The sequence below is a fragment of the Carassius carassius genome, chromosome 34, assembly GCF_963082965.1.
Source record: "Carassius carassius chromosome 34, fCarCar2.1, whole genome shotgun sequence".
Classification (NCBI taxonomy): Eukaryota; Metazoa; Chordata; class Actinopteri; order Cypriniformes; family Cyprinidae; genus Carassius; species Carassius carassius.
This window is the reverse complement of record NC_081788.1, coordinates 24,108,406-24,125,602: the sequence shown is the minus strand read 5'-3', so window position 1 is coordinate 24,125,602 and position 17,197 is coordinate 24,108,406. Positions and strand designations below refer to the sequence as shown.

The following is a 17,197-nucleotide window of genomic DNA, read 5'->3' as shown; positions in this document are numbered from 1 at the left end:
GCCGAACATGCGCACGCCGAATATAGAGCCTAACGTCACTATTGTGAGCCAGTGCTGAAAATGGCGAGCAGAAAGAGGAACGCTCTTCTCTCTTCACTAGCGGCTTATGGAGATGATTCAGAGCAGGATTCAGATCCAGACACAGATGATCAAGGTATCAACTCTTATTAGTGTTAGGAAATGCATATGAATACTAATAGTTTGTAATGCTGATGGCTTTGTTGTCAGTGTAGGGGTAAAGCTAACGTGCGCGAATGACAAATGACAGCCAAGGACAAAATAGTAATGTTAAATCGGTTTGTTCCACATTTTATTTGCTTAATGGTACAGTTTTTAAAAAAAAGGATCTTCTTCTGCTGCTTTATGTAACTGCTTGTAAGCTTCATTGATATGACAGTTAGCCTTACGAAAGATCTCATAATGTATTATGGATTTGCAGTAGTAACAATAACTAGTAACTATACTATAAACTATTGTTATTGTGTAAAATCTGTGATATTTTGAATCAAATGAATATGTAACTGTTTAAAATAGGATTTACCATAGTACTTCACACTTTCACTTTTTTTGTTACTTATTTATGAGTTCAGCTATTCAGCCTGTCTCATTTTGATCTATTTTATATAGTAATAGTGTGTTTTAGTGTTTGATTTTAAGATATTTTTGTAACTTTAGCATGGTAACTAATCTGGTAGTATGTCAGAGCTCCTGATATCATCAGGAATGGAAGTCATTAACAGGAAAGTCTTTTAAACTTCTAAATATAGCCTCAGTGGAATTGAAAAAAGCTTTTTGTGTGTGCTTGTCTGTCAGAATCTCATGGTGGATTGGTGTCAGCTAGTTACGGAGAGGATGACGTGAGTCGTGTGGAGGAGGCAGATGAGAAGCCGTCGGAGAATGAGGACAGTGAAGATTACAGCACTAGAAATTCGGTCAGTCTTAACCACAGCTTTCAGTTTAGGGCTTTTCTAGATGTGTCAGACCAATACATCACATGGAATTTAATTCACAAATTCACATTTTTAATGGACCTTCCACTAATTAGAGGAGATCAGAGCCAGTTGTAATAAAAGGATGAAATGCTACAATTCTGCAAACAAAAAACATGCAAATTACAAGAAAAAGTGTGATCATATCACTTGATTTGAAATATTGATTGCCCATTTTTTTTATTGTCATTAGTAGAAAAAATAAATAAACATTATTTAAATTGTTTCAGATAATTACAACATATGCACATTTTAATCTGTTTTAAATGAACATCATTCTTGACAGCTAATAGCATTAGTGCCATATAAACATTAGAAACTATTCCGTAATGTGACAACACTCATATATTAAATGCTGTGATCTAGTAAAGGTGCATCTCAATAAATTAGAATGTCATGGAAAAGTTCATTTATTTCTACTAAGCCCTTTCACACTTACAGACTTTTCCGGAAAATTACCGGTAAATTGCCGTAAAGAGATCATGTGTGAACATGATCTTTTAAAAAATACCAGTAAATTCGTTCAGGCAATTTACCGGTATGAGAAGTTGTAACATTACCACTAAATTGCCGGAATTCTGCTCTGTGTGAACACAGAAGGAAAATTACCGGTATGAGTACGTACGAGTTCAGAACGCGGTGACGTAAGACGTCTACTCCGGGCCAATCATAACAATGTGACGCATTCACGCACCGTTTAAGAAAATTAAATAAATGTCATCCAACTGAAGCGACAGTGAAATTAAAGCGCTTCTCCTTATCCGGGCGGATGAAGAAATTTGTCGTCAATTGAGAGGGACTGTTAGTGATGCAGTGACGTATGATAAAATAACTGTTAACTGTCTCCGAGAACAATGCATTCACAGGGCAAAGTCAGGTCATCAATAAACTGAAAACATTGCGTCTTAATATCTAAAAAATAAACGACCATCACAAACGAAGTAGTAGTGGAAGTATTTCTTGTTCCTATTATGAATTTTGTCAATCTATTTGGGGATGCTGCTACTCCACAAATCCTGCTCTAAACCAGTGGATCTCAACCCGCGGCACGTCATGAAACGCCACACGCGACCCATCATGCCGAACACAATAATAATAATAAAATAATAAAAAAAAACTTTTAAGTTTTACAACTTATTTTAGTTTGTACCTAGGGAAAAACACATAGGGTACAAACGAGAAGTCGGAGCAGTGAAGAAGAGTGCTGGGCATCAACTTTCGGTTTGCCCCGCAACTCACTTGAGGATGTTCAGCCCGTCTTTTTCCCCTATTCTCCCAAAACAGCTTATACTGTTACAGCTATTAAAATAGTTCAGTTTTGTATGTTTGGAGCAGTTTTTGATCATTAAACAGGCCTATAAGTTTTGTTTTTAAAGTAACAAGCGGCCAGCACAGAGAGGGAGAGTTGATCATAGCCTATGTTTGATCAGTTTAGCCTTATCAAATCATCACGAGTTGTCTAAAATAAAATCTAACAGTTCAAGCATGTAACGATGTTTTAACGTTAAACCCATATAAATGTACACTATATTGAATATTTTGTGCGGAAAGTGCAAGATAAAGCACGCTTTTTTGGGACATATAGGTGCCAGCGAGATAATAATATAAAATAAAGAAATATAAAAAAAAGAAACAAAACAAACAAACAAACAAACAAAAAAACTATTTTATTACAATCATAATCCGTATAGAAGGCGCGTCTAATAAGGAGAAGACAAGTCAGACAACTTCATCCTTGGGACACAGACTCAGAAAACACTAGTTTATTAGTAAATAATTCAAATATATATATTTTTTCTATTTCCCTCTGTCACATTCATGGTTATTACTTTTTTCCCGGTACTTTGCAACATATTTTTAACTCAATTTGAACGCAGACCTGTTTATCTGCGCTGATAGACTATTTGATATTAATTTGGATCAGCATATAGTTTACATTTGTGAACGCACCTTTTCTGCGATGTCGCGCGTCTTACAGACTGCAATTTACAATCGCAACTTCATTGGGCTATTAATCCTTTCAAGACGAATTTCACTAAATTGGTCAGCTCCCTACAGCATCAGGTGTTTTATTAATGGTGAGTATAATTATTCAAACCAGTCATCTATTACGATGTCTCTGTAACAAAAGCAGTTGCATGAATACTAAAGTTTGAAACAAAAATGAAACCATCAACAGAAATACTGACCATTCAGTTTTGAATCATGGCAGCATTTAAATCCCATAGTATTACCCTCCATGTTTAAAAATACGAGCGCAGCTGTTTAGAGGTTAATGACGTCACAGAATTTACCGGTATTTTGGAATGGATGTGTGAATGGTGCTTTTCCGGAAAAAAAGACGGAATGTTGTTGACTGTGTGAACAGCGCATTTTTTAATTTACTGGTAAAGTCGTTCCGGTAATTTTACGGCAATTTACTGGTATTACTGTGTGAAAGAGGCTAGTAGGCTAATTCAACTCAAATTGTGAAACTTGTGTATTAAATAAATTCAGTGCACACAGCCTGAAGTAGTTTAAGTCTTTGGTTCTTTTAATTGTGATGATTTTGGCTCGCATTTAACAAAAACCCACCAATTCACGATCTCAACAAATTAGAATTTGGTGACATGCCAATCAGCTAATCAACTCAAAACACCTGCAAAGGCTTCCTGAGCCTTCAATATGGTCTCTGACAATCATTGACACCCTTCACAAGGAGGGCAAGTCACAAACATTCATTGCCAAAGAAGCTGGCTGTTCACAGAGTGCTGTATCCAAGCATGTTAACAGAAAGTTGAGTGGAAGGAAAAAGTGTGGAAGAAAAAGATGCACAACCAACCGAGAGAACCACAGCCTTATGAGGATTGTCAAGCAAAATCGATTAAACGGGCTGAAACGATTCCTCGAGTAACTCAATTACAAAAAATTATTGAGGCAAATTCCTCTGCCCCGAAGCCATTTTTAATTTATTTTAAATCTTACGTCAGGTTCTTTCACAATGATTTTTTTAATGTGACACAACGCGTTTACGTCACCCACAAAGCGGCAGGAGACACAAGTGCTGCGTCCGAAGCATAGATAGTAAAAGGAAGTCGAAGTCGCATACTGCAAGGAGTCAGCAGTGTTTTGATTTTAGGGCGCGTGCAAACGTAAAGAGAACGTCGTGGCATGTGTCCATTGCAAGATAGAGCTGGCATACCACAGCTAGGGCCCTATGATTTCCGTGATGCAGAAAACGCAGAGGGAATCGCGAAATCCAGTCATAAAAACAGAATTTTACAGTTTAACGCGGAATGGCACGGAATTTGCCAAATTTTGAATGAATTAATCAAAAATAGGTCATTGCACTTACATCAAATCACGATATGGACTAATATCTGTAAATATTAAGCCGGAACGGTCTATTTAAATATGAATCCTGCATGTTCTGCGTGTCTGTATTAATGAATGGAGCAGAAGCGCGTCTTCATTCATTAAACACACGGAAGTGCGCGTGACGCTCCGGTGATTTTAGCGTCTGCTGTCTCACTAAATAAGGATGTGAACATATGAACAACATCTCCAGATCTGCTCTGACAGTCACTTCATGAGCATTTGACTGTTTGATTTGAGTAAAACTAGCATCACATCACATACACAGAACTGTAAAGGTACGTCAACCCATCAAAATAAAAGTCCAGTTTAGTTATTGCGGTTTAGTACCAAAAAGTTAAGTTTGCTTAATTTTCAATAATTAAAAGATAAATTAATGTTTTATGTGTTTAATGTTTAATTTGCATCTCAGAAAATGCTTTTTTAAAACCCCAACTGAATGGCACTTAAATGCACTTAATTCATCTGTCAACTTTATTCATTGTCATTGTTCACAGTACAAGTACAGACAGAGAAACAATGGGTAATAATTAAATGTTTATTTTTGATGTATGCATTGCATTCTATGCATTTAAAAAATACAAATATTTTTTTTCTAAAAAAGGAAACTTAGTTGTTCATTTTAAGAGACCCAGGAGTCTTATTTTCTCTTGCATAATTAATATTGCACTTTTATTAGGCAAAAACACATTTTATCCGATTACTCAATTAATCGATGGAATTTTTGGTAGAATACTCGATTACTAAAATATTCGATAGCTACAGCCCTACTACAGTTGTCGTATTCCTCTTGTTAAGCCACTCCTGAACCACAAACCACATCAGATGTGTCTTACTTGGGCTAAGGAGAAGAAGAACTGGACTGTTGCCCAGTGTTCCAAAGTCCTCTTTTCAAATGAGAGCAAGTTTTGTATTTCATTTGGAAACCAAGGTCCTAGAGTCTGGAGAAAGTGTGGAGAAGCTGATAGCCCAAGTTGCTTGAAGTCCAGTGTTAAGTTTCCACAGTCTGTGATGATTTGGGGTTCAATGTCATCTGTCGGTGTTGGTCCATTGTATTGTTTGAAAACCAAAGTCACTGCACCCGTTTACCAAGAAATTTTGGAGCACTTCATGCTTCCTTCTGCTGACAAGCTTTTTGAAGATACTGATTTCATTTTCCAGCAGGATTTGGCACTTGCCCGCACTGCCAAAAGCACCAAAAGTTGGTTTAATGACCATGGTGTTGGTGTGCTTGACTGACCAGCAAACTCACCAGACCTGAACCCCAAAGAGAATCTATGGGGTATTGTCAAATGAGAAACAAGAGACCAAAAAATGCAGATGAGCTGAAGGCCACTGTCAAAGAAACCTGGGCTTCCAGACCACCTCAGCATTGCCACAAACTGATCACCTCCATGCAACGCCGAATTGAGGCAGTTATTAAAGCAAAAGGATCCCCTACCAAGTATTGAGTACATATACAGTAAATGAACATACTTTCCAGAAGGCCAACAATTCACTAAAAATATTTTTTTATTGGTCTTATGAAGTATTCTAATTTGTTGAGATCGTGAATTGGTGGGTTTTTGTTAAATGTGAGTCAAAAGCATCAGAATTTAAAGAACCAAAGACTTAAACTATTTCAGTCTGTGGGTATTGAATTTAATACACGAGTTTCACAATTTGAGTTGATTTACTTAAATGAACTTTTCCATGAAATTCTAATTTATTGAGATGCACCTGTAATTCTGATTAATTGTTATAATAAGTCCTTTCAGTACAAATTTTATTTTTATATATATATTGAAATATACCTGGTTGCTTTGTTTGTCCCTCTTTTTTAATTTCAACTCTGATTATTTAATTGTTGCTATTTCTGTGGGACCATTTATGACATCAGCTGTAATTCAATTATTCAGAAAAAAAGGATACAACTGAATCCCCCAGTCATTCTCAGAGCACTATGGTTGAAACTTTGTACACCTGAGGGGAGAGCTCTTGATTATGGTTTTGGCTGTGGTGACCCTGTTCATTTTTATTTTCATAGGAAGAAGAGGAGTCAGACTCGGGGCGGACCCAAGATGATGTGAAGGTATTTGACCCCACCTAAATTCCCTCCCTGACTGCTCTGGGGTTCAGGGTATCAAACCCAAGACCCACCCATCCTCTATTGCGTTGTTATGATTGGTCTCAAACCAAGAGAAAAATAGCATCACTCAAACTGAGGAACAACATGTGTGTTTGAACTTGCAGAGAAGGGTCATATCAGAGCAATAGAGCATGTCCTTAATGGTTTCATGCATTTTTATTGAACATTGGGCTTATGCACAGTTACTTTTGTTACACATTCTTTTCAAATTTACAAAGTTTTCAAAAGTTTGGAGACAATAAAATGTGTTCGATGTTTTTAACATGTATTTGACTATAGTCAAATCCGTTATAATATGAAAAAGTATAACAGTTTAAAATTGTTTTCTATTTTTAATATATTTTAAAATGTAATTTATTCTCATGTTGGCAAAGCTGAAACATTTCTTATTCTGATCTGACCTGCCTAGTATTTTGTGGAATCTGTGAAACATTTTATTCCCAGGTCCTTTGACGAATAGTAACAGTGCAAAGGTATGTCACTTTCAATCAGTGTGATACATCTTTGCTGAATAAAACAATTTCTTTCAAAAAAAGTCTTACTGACTCCAAACTTTTGATTGATAGTGTATATGGTATTTGCATGGCACTATCACAATAGTGTCCAGAAACACATTTATGTTGTTACCGTATTTTATGTTTAAAGTTATAAATGCAAGAATCTAGATTCAGTTTCCATCTAAAAGGATTTCAAATGTGCAAAGCATTTCAGTGGCAAGTTATTTCATGCACTGACATTAGTTTTTTGTAATAGAAGCTTGCGATGTTGCATAAATTTAGAGCCACACCCCAAAGGCAGAACACTATTCGTCTTGCTTGCTAAATAAGAGCATCAAAACATGTTTTGTAATGTATTAATTTGATTAAATTGATTGATTAATAATGACTTTTACAAATGTAAGAGTTATGGTGCTTTTTATTTTTATGTGGGTTCAGTTCATTTTTGTCCTTTAGACTGTTGTTCACCCAAAAACTACAATTCACATTTATTCACTCTCTTGTTGTTTAAAAACCATATGGTGTTTTGATTTTTATTGGAAACTTAAAAGGGGAATTTTGAACAATCTTTATGTACCTATTGCATAAAAATAAGAGCATATGGGTTTGGTTTGGAATGCCATCACAGTAACTAAATCTCCACTTATGTAAGTGTCTTATGACTGTATGATTCAGACATTTGTTTTGTCTTTGCTGTTGTAAAAGTGCATGCAGGGGCATGACAATGAAATGGCAAGAAGTAGGTCCATTAACCAATGGTCCTGTTTTTGGGCTGATCTAAATGAAAAAGACCCCTTTTAAGGCAGGTCCCCTGTCTCAGTGGAGATAGATGTTTCCCCTCACATTGTTTTTCCATACCGGGTTTTCAAGTGAATGGACTGTTGTTAAGATTTGCGCTTTTGGCGTAAAGAGATTCATCTCTTAGTGAGTTATTTCTCTCTTTCTCTGTGCTGTCCTAGACACATTTTCTACTTGGGCGCTTTTACGAGACGATTCTTCCATCTGCACATCCTGTTGCTGAGTGACTGTATGTGTGAGATTGTGTAAACGAGGATAGCGAATAGAGGCCTGGTGTAGTTTGTTTATTTAATTTTTTTTTGCCTAGTTTTATTATTCAGGGGCTTCGCACTTTGGGTCTGATTTTATCACCTTCGGTTTTTAAGCCTTCCAAGAGAGATATTTTGTTTTAAAAGTTACAGAACTGAAGTAAACCTTTATTTCTGATTCGCGAGTAGTGTTTAAAGATCTGCACATAACTGCATAAAACAATACTCTTAACACAATATTTAATTGGGAAAAAAAAGTCAAGTTTATCCCTTGGCTCTGCTGTTGTTGGACTTGGAGTTGACACAAGGGGGCACTAACACTTTTGTTATATGAACAAATATGCATTGTTATTAGCTGAAATGTCAAATTTGCTAGAACCAATTAATATTTGGCAATATATTACTAATATATATATATATATATATATATATATATATATATATATATTACTAATATATATATATATATATATATATATATATATATATATATATATATATATATATTACTAATATATATATATATATATATATATATATATATATATATATATATATATATATATATATATATATATATATATTACTAATATATATATATATATATTACTAATATATATATGTATGTATATATATACACACAATATAGGACATGTGAAGTAAAATGTGTCACTGATTTTCAGTTATGCATGTTTGCCTTTTTCTTCTTTTGTAGGATGTCACAGAAGTGGAAGTAAAAGACCCCAATGAGCTTGTTGGTAAGTATAAAATGAATCAATCATACTTCCATCTTCAAATAAAAATTTTCAAAACTTGGCTTGGATGTGGTAGACCGCACCATATCATGCCCTCTTGAAAAGAGCACTGTATGTATTTCTGCTCCTGCCAACCTGGTGTGATTGCTTTGTCAGGATCTGTTTGTATGGTATTATTACTTCAGCCCGATATAGAGGAGGAGTACAGTCTTCATAAAACTTTATAATATGCAACATTATAAACAACAAAACGCATTTCACTTTCCCTCTCTTTCACAACACTTTCCCTTTGTGGTTATATTATTTATAATGCCACATATCTTTCTGATGCAGTCAGAGACTGAATTTACGGTTGTAGGGAGTTACAGTAAACAAGCCACTTGGGCAAGTAACTGAACGTTCCACTTAGTCTTGTTTTTCCTTCTCATTAAAATTTGAAAATATCCGAATAGACCAGAAGACAAGAAGGTCTTATCAGAGACTCAAAGTTTTCTTTGTGGTTGGGAGACAGAAGCTCTTTAGATTTGTCCCTAATTTTCCCTCCTTCCCTTTCTTGGAGTCCTGCTTTGTGTGTGATTTGTGCCACTTGTTTGGGAGGACACTGAACTCTGAAGATGCCAGAGAAATGAGTCACTTAAAGTCAATGCTTAATTACTTTGATGGAGAGGAAATGACAAAAAATCAACCCATGGGGAGAGATGTTCTGTTCTAAGATCAGCTAAGATCCACACTTTAAATGAGGTCAGGGATAAGAAATCTGGCTCGAGAGCAGCAGCAGGGTTTTTAGAGGTTTTATAGAAGAACCCCATCTTGCCAACATTCCTGCACACACTTGCTGCCTGCTGCTTCCACATTTACTCTAATCACACTGTAATTATTAGGACAAGATTGAATGCTTTATAAAACACGGTTTTCAGACCAACTACATGAAGCTGAATCCATGAGAGCCTCAAATATAATCCCACACTCCAAGTCGCACTCCTGACAGCTTTATACTTAAGTTTTTATATTTTCTAAGTTGTGTTAGTCTTTGTTGTTCTGGCTTTGTTGCTAGGGTGTTCTGGATGGTTTCTGTGTGGTCGCTTGCAGTCAGAAGAGACCACATGTCTATGTCACTATGTGGAAATATTTGCATAATGCCGCCTAAATGTTCACATAAAGAAAGAAGGCGTGGTTTCAGTAACTGCAGTTATTGTTGAAGCAGTCATGTCAGGGAGATGTTATGTGTATCTAGGTGAAAGCAAACGCACTATTTGGCCTTCCGAAAGTAGATGCATTTAGGACTTAAAACAGAATGCATTTTATGGACAACCGTTTCATGAAACTAGGAGAGGAGGTCATTCTGACTTTGCTACGACAATCTGCTGCTTCTGAAACAGCTACTGTTAAGTATGTTTTGTATGTTTATGTTCAAATGCAGAGTTTTGCGCATCGCGTTTGTGCGCGTATATGCGCTGTCTGCGAGAGTGAGAGAGAGAGAGAGACAATCACACGGTGGAGTTTTTGTGGCTTGTGTACTGCAAACACATACAAGCTCCATCATAGGCTTTAAATGCACACTTTTGGTTCAGTCGGACTGAATTTATTACGATTGATGAATCTACATAAAGTGATCGGATTGATGTGCACGTTTATGTCACAAGCTTCAAATTGGAATAGATTTTTTAGACATGTGCACACTGCTTAAATAGTGAAAAGTGAAAGTGACATATAGATAATATAGGGTTTCTCACTGTTTACACATAATAATTCCTACATGTATTCTTTATTTGTTTTTAACAGCAGAACTAATAATTACCAGTTTATGGATAAGTATACATATAAACCGCTGTGCTGCTCATATTTTTCATGCAAAAAACAAAAAAAGCCCCTCCCAGCGCCCAAAACTGGTTGACTGTGGAGGAGTATCCAATACAAGTTTGTCCTGCTCCACTCCACAGTTGCCGAGTTAAAGGAGAGTTTTATAATGACAGGACACGCATTTATACAACACTTTATTCAAAAGGACCAGCTGCTCATTCCGTGAGAGTCATGTCATTACGTTATTTCTGCATTATTGCACATGCACAGTTCTTTCAGTTTCTTGGTTCAATCCAATCGTCGTTTTAGAAGAGGAATAAACCACCCCCTTCAATCTGATCAAAATTTCATTCCGATCGAGCTTAATCGGATCGGTTTAAGGTGTTTATATGAACGTTTTTCAATCCAATTGAGCCGTCAATCCGATTACAAATGGATTATTTGGGTGCATGTAAATTAGCCACTGTGTCTGTCATGCGACTCTGTTCCCCTTTTGGGCTTGAACTAATGGTAAAACTAAGGACATATTCTGTTACAAAATAATGACCTTTAAAAAAAGCATCATATGACTCCTTTAATTTTTTTATTTTTATTGTCATTTCCCTCAATAAAGCCTTTAAATACACAGTGTTATTATTCTCCAATATTTCAATACTCTAAACAGTGTCTGAAACTTTGCATTACAAGTAGGGCTGTGCGATTTAATCAAAATCGTTATAAAATCACGATTTGAGCATGCGCGATTTCTAAATCACTTTATAGCAGGCACCGACCTCCCACAGTATGCTATCCGAACCAATCAGAATGCAGCGCGCCTAAATGGAGTGCGAGAACAGTACAGACTGGGCATATTCCTACGTAACTCCAGATTCACACACTCTGTCTGGTGCGTATTTTTTCCCATGTTAACGGATTAGAGCGTTCACGCACTGCACGTGCAGGTGTGAAAATAATTAATATATAGCGCGTGAGCATAGAGAGAGTTGAGTTTGAGCAAGAGGAGAGACGCGTTTTAAGTGCCCGCACTCTCTCCGGGCGAGTTTTATAACTTCAACTTTTTATACTTAGTCTAAAATTTTTAACCATAACTACAGTACAGGACAGCATGGTCTGTTTTGCCACAGGGTTATTCTCAAATGTACAGTTTATGTCAGGCAGCTCTGGCTGAAAAATAGTTTGACCTTTCCGAAGTAACTCTGCAAGTTTCCATTTGTCTTTGCAAGTTTATGTCTGTGTGTGTGTGCGTGTGTGTCTGGGCATTGCTTGGGGAAGAGTGCCACATCTAGAAGGCCTCACCCAGAACCTTCCTTGCCTTGTTTCAACAAACGGAGGCATGTTTTGGGCCACAGTCACTGCCTCAGACCTGCCCAGGTGTGAGAGAGGTAGATGGGGGGGGTATGGGTGTCTGGGATTGAAAAGAGAGGATGTGAGGAGAAGAGAATTCAGCAGTGGCCTGTTTTAACCAGTATAATTTGAATAGTGTTCACTGCTGCATGTGTACGCAACCACAAATACCACAAATATGTCTGACAAAGACTGCTGATAGATGCTTCTAGTTTAAGGGGGGGAAATCGTTTCTGCAAATTCTTACCAAACTGAAGTAGCAGTTCAGTGTCATTCAAAAAAAAAAAAGTGAAAATGAAATGTAGCTTGAGGTTAAAGTTGCATACAGAATCCAGAATGTTTATGTTTGGAAATTTCATACCACTGATGGGAGAAGTATTTTCTGTGTGTGTGTGTTCACTGCTGTGTGTGTGCACTTTGGATGGGTTAAATGCAGAGCATGAATTCTGAGTATGGGTCACCATACTTGGCTTTGTCATTTCCACTTCCACTTACATTTCTAATCATGTGCTTTTTGTGATAAAGAAAATATACAAATCTAGTTTGTTTTATGTGTGACTTGCTGTCATTACTCTATTGCAACATTTTGTACAGTATAGATGTATTTGCTGTCTTTGAGTATTTTTTTCTTTTTCACAGCACAGTTTTCAGAGAAGGTTCGGAATATGTCTCCTGATGAGATCAAAATTCCTCCTGAACCTTCCGGTCGTTGTTCCAGTCATCTGCAGGTGAGATGGTTTGCCATATCCTGTTTGAGATGTTCCTAACCTCCTGCCATGGGCACCAATGAGAGAAATCTTGACTGCACTTGTTCACTTTGCTTGTTTTTTGATAGATGCTAGTCTCAGCTATCAAATAGCTTGACCACTGACCATTCACAGGCTTATGCATATTGCCAATGACAAGACTGGGCCAAAATCAGTTCTAATCTGATCAGTTGGCTGCTGTGCAATTTCCAGGAGTCACATTTTTACCCTCCAAGCTGTGTTAAAGACTGCTGCAGTGAATGTTCAGGTCAATTTTGATCCTTTAAAGATAACACTTTTTTTTAGGCATTTTGTTATAAATGATGTTTCAACACACATTTATTACAAAAATCTAAACTAACCAATGGTTTTTGTACAAACAGAATTTTTCAATCCTTTAGTTGAAACTATTGCACGATTATTGGAATGTGTTTGTAGACTTTGATAATAGACTGCCATGCAAATTCAAATTTGTGGAAAAAAAAAACTGTAGTTGGTCAACTTAAATGTCTGGTCAAATTTAATGTAAGGTAACATTTATTAGATAACAACATGACTTAGCAATGAACAGTTTATTACTCTAAGGTAATGTTAATTTCAACATATACATATATACATAATTAAAATAAAAGGTTGTCCATTAACATTAGGGAATGCACTGTGAACTGACATGAACAACCATAAACAAAAGTATTTTAAATAACAAAGATAAATAAATACTGCATAAAATTCTGCCCATTGTTAGTTTTGAAGATAGTATATTTAGTTTAAATCGAGTATTTAAATGAAGTCATCATCAGTCTAAGCACTGTTACTTTAATTTGCATAAATACTTTTGTGAATCCGATGCTAAAATAATATAGATTGTGCAATTTTGTATTGTTGGCCATATATATTAGCGAAAAACATTCTCTCAGCTGCTTTGTTTTGATCGGACTGCTCCTTGTCAAACCATGTTGATACCAAGATCATATTCGAACACATTTCATTAGAATTTAGTTTGTTTTATTGCAGTAATGTGTGTGTGTGTATATATATTGTGTTAAATTCCTAATTGTCATACTGCTTCCTGCTGTAGCTCTCTCTCTCTCACGAGCTATCAGGACAGGTGAACATAGGTGGGGTTTTCACACTACAGTACAACCTTGTTTTGATAGATGGGCTGTGCTTTTCCATATCGTGATGAATATCATTTCCCTGTGGCTATGCTTTTTTCGCTGTTCAGACATGATCCTCATTCCCCTATACATCTGAATTGGTCTTCCTGTGAACTTTCTAGTAGTACATTCTCTAAGAATTAACTAACATCAGTCTCTTAACTGTCAACAAGCAACTTTTCGATTTTTTTGATGACTTGGAATGTTATGGAATACTGATTGAGTGGTCCTTGGAGTCTGGTTGTCAAAAATCACCCTGTAGTTCTAGAAGATCACACTGGCACAAAGACTTTATTCATTCTTAGTGTCTCACAGCACTTGGAGCAAAGAGGCATTTTTTTGTCTTGTTTTGTACAGCACTTTTTTCATTTAAAATGGACTCAAATAGGCTTAAAATGGAGTTTGTTAATTTAGCAATATCACACATGCACTTAATAATGACTCCCTTTTCTGTTTGTAGGAAAAGATCTTTAAACTTTACGAGAGGAAGCTTCAAGGAGATTTTGATACAAACAGCCATATTCAAAAGAAGAAAGAGTTTCGCAACCCCAGGTCTGAAGATAACAAGTGTTTATGATCCCTTGTTCACTAGACATAACCTGAAGTAAATTACCTATTGATATTGTTTTATTTGTTTGCAACCTAACCATGTGTTTGTGTTTATAGATCCAGTTCTGTGGTATTGACGAACTTGGAACCAATTATCCAAAAGTAGGTGTAATGCGTACCTGTTAATACCATATAAATACTATACATTGTATTCATGTCTGTTGCAAAATGTATTTGTTTACTTCTTCACAGGACATGTTTGATCCTCATGGCTGGTCGGAGGATTCATATTATGAGGCACTAGGTAAATTTAGCTTTAAATTAGGTTTGACATTTCATATGGATTGCATTGACTACATCTGTTAACCATTTTTGTGCTGTTCTCTCCACAGCCAAAGCTCAGAAAGTGGAGATGGACAAGCTGGAAAAAGCTAAAAAGGAAAAGACCAAGGTTAGAGCCCTGAGGGACTCCACTTAAAAAAATAATAATATTAAAACATTTGTTTGTACTGTCTGGGCCACAACATCACTGAGAGTTAATATTTGTTCTTACCCATATGTCTGTAGATTGAGTTTGTGACGTGCACCAAAAAAGGCAACACTACTAATGCAGCAGCTATGGCCACAAACACAACTTCCACAGGTACACCAAATGCACAAGTTATATTACTCCTTTATATTAATAGCCTGTGAATAATTTTCATTATTACTGAAACAATATTTTAATGGTTAATATTGATAAGATATTTTAATAGTATATTTTATCTTTCTGTATGTAAATTATTTATCCTCTTTTTCAAGTAAATAAATATGATGTATAATTATATTTAATACAATATTAAAGTGGTACTAGTTCCATAAAAACAACAGTGCTGGTAAAAAGTATACTGATCAAAAAGTAAATTGGACCAAAATGAGATCTGCCTATTTCCCATTTTATTATATGAGATTTTAGGGGGACATAATGTGGTCTTTTATAAAGACCTTAAAGGGGCTATATATACAAAATGTTTATTTATTCCTTTTTTTAATTGCCTCATTACTTGTAATGAAAATTAGACTTTCCCCAGCTTCATAGGCTGTCAAGAAAGCCTGTGGGCTGATTTTTAAGTGAAGGTCTTGGGATTGTTTGCTGGGAAAATCTATGACTTTTATTGAGTCACTGAATCACATTCAGTCTCTTGTATATTTCATTGTGCTCTAGTGCAAGCTTGACCAAACAAGTGTGTCACTAACAGCAAGGGTTTCTGAATTCTACATATAGCCCCTTTAATTGTAAAAACACCATAGGCAACAGCCTTCACTTTACTAATGTCTGTTTATAGTATAGTAAGTCTGAGTTTGATGACCTAGCAGATGCTCAGAAGAGAAAGAGCAAATGGGACTCAGCAGTGCCAGTGACCCTGGCACAACCCGCCCTCCTCACCACCACTGCCACCCTCCCTGGAGTCGTCTCTGTGACAACAACAGCCAGCGGCACCAAGACCACAGTCATCTCTGCAGTGGGAACCATTCTCAAAAAAGCTAAGCAATGACATGAAAAAAGGCAGGGTTATTTCACTTCAGACTGACAGATTGATAGTGAGTGACAGTGCTACATGCTTTTTTTTTAGTTGAGCAACAGATGGTTTTAACTGTCTGGCAACTGGAATAGATAGTGTTTATCTCATTTTCAGAAAGTGAAAATTCTGGATATAGTTTTATAATGGCATAATTGTATCATTCATCTCTGTGCTCGGTTTTGACTAGCTGTTTCAAATGCGTTCATCTGTTGGTTGATTCTTTGATTTAAACTTATTGGTTTGTCTTTGCCAGATGTTTTCCATTTTAATTCATAATTTGTGTTTGTAAAAATGATCCTGAAGCTGTCATACATGTCTGTTGCAGTAAAGTCACCTGATCTTTCATGTCAGACATATGAAAACTTGTCGGTAAATTAAGTTTTTCTTTGGAACTTTTTTTTTTTCAATAATCATTCAGTGTTTGATAGATGCCCTGTCTGGTCTTTCTACAGTCTATTTCCATTTTTATGTTTTGGAAAGGTCATGTTCACAGAACACCAATTAATCATCACCAGAGTATTCTTTCAGTATCTTATTACAACAACTAATCTGGGCTAATTGACTATATTATTGCATTTATTATAATACACAAAGGGTCTTATATTTTGGTGCAAGTCCATATTCTGTCATTTCTATCTTTTTATTTTATTTTAGCAATACAAGTAGGTCTTTTTATGTGTATATTAAGATGACTCTGGATTCTCTGTTGCTCGGCAGTGTAAAAAATAAATGGTTTTTGTATAATTGCAAATCTATTGAATTGTGTTTCATTAATCACTCCGTATTTTTTTTTCTCCTCCCCCAAATTGAAAAGCATCTGCCTCTGGGATGAAGAAATGTCAGGTAGTGCTGAGGAATGTTTTTAGTTCTAAATTTGGAAGATGGTGTGTGTTTTCAAGATGGATCACTGATTTATATTCTCCCAATGCATTTCCATTTTGAACTCGAGCCATTCAAACTTTTGTTCAAGCTAAGAAATCCTGGCCAATGAGGTTCATTGTTGGCATTTTCCGTCATTCATATTTAAAACATTTAAAACCATCCACTGGGAATGTGGTGTTTCAGCCTGATGGATGGATGGATGGATGGATGGATGGATGGATGGATGGATGGATGGATGGATGGATGGATGGATGGATGGATGGATGGATGGATGGATGGATGGATGGATGGATGGATGGATGGATGGATGGATGGATGGATGGATGGATGGATGGATGGATGGATGGATGGATGGATGGATGGATGGATGGATGGATGGATGGATGGA

The 17,197-nt window shown here is 36.2% G+C and overlaps 1 pseudogene; it reads left to right on the top strand.

Moving 5' to 3' along the window:
* Nucleotides 1–4: 4 nt before the first annotated feature.
* LOC132114814 (SAP30-binding protein-like) lies at nt 5–16,671 on the top strand (annotated as a pseudogene).
* Nucleotides 16,672–17,197: the final 526 nt, after the last annotated feature.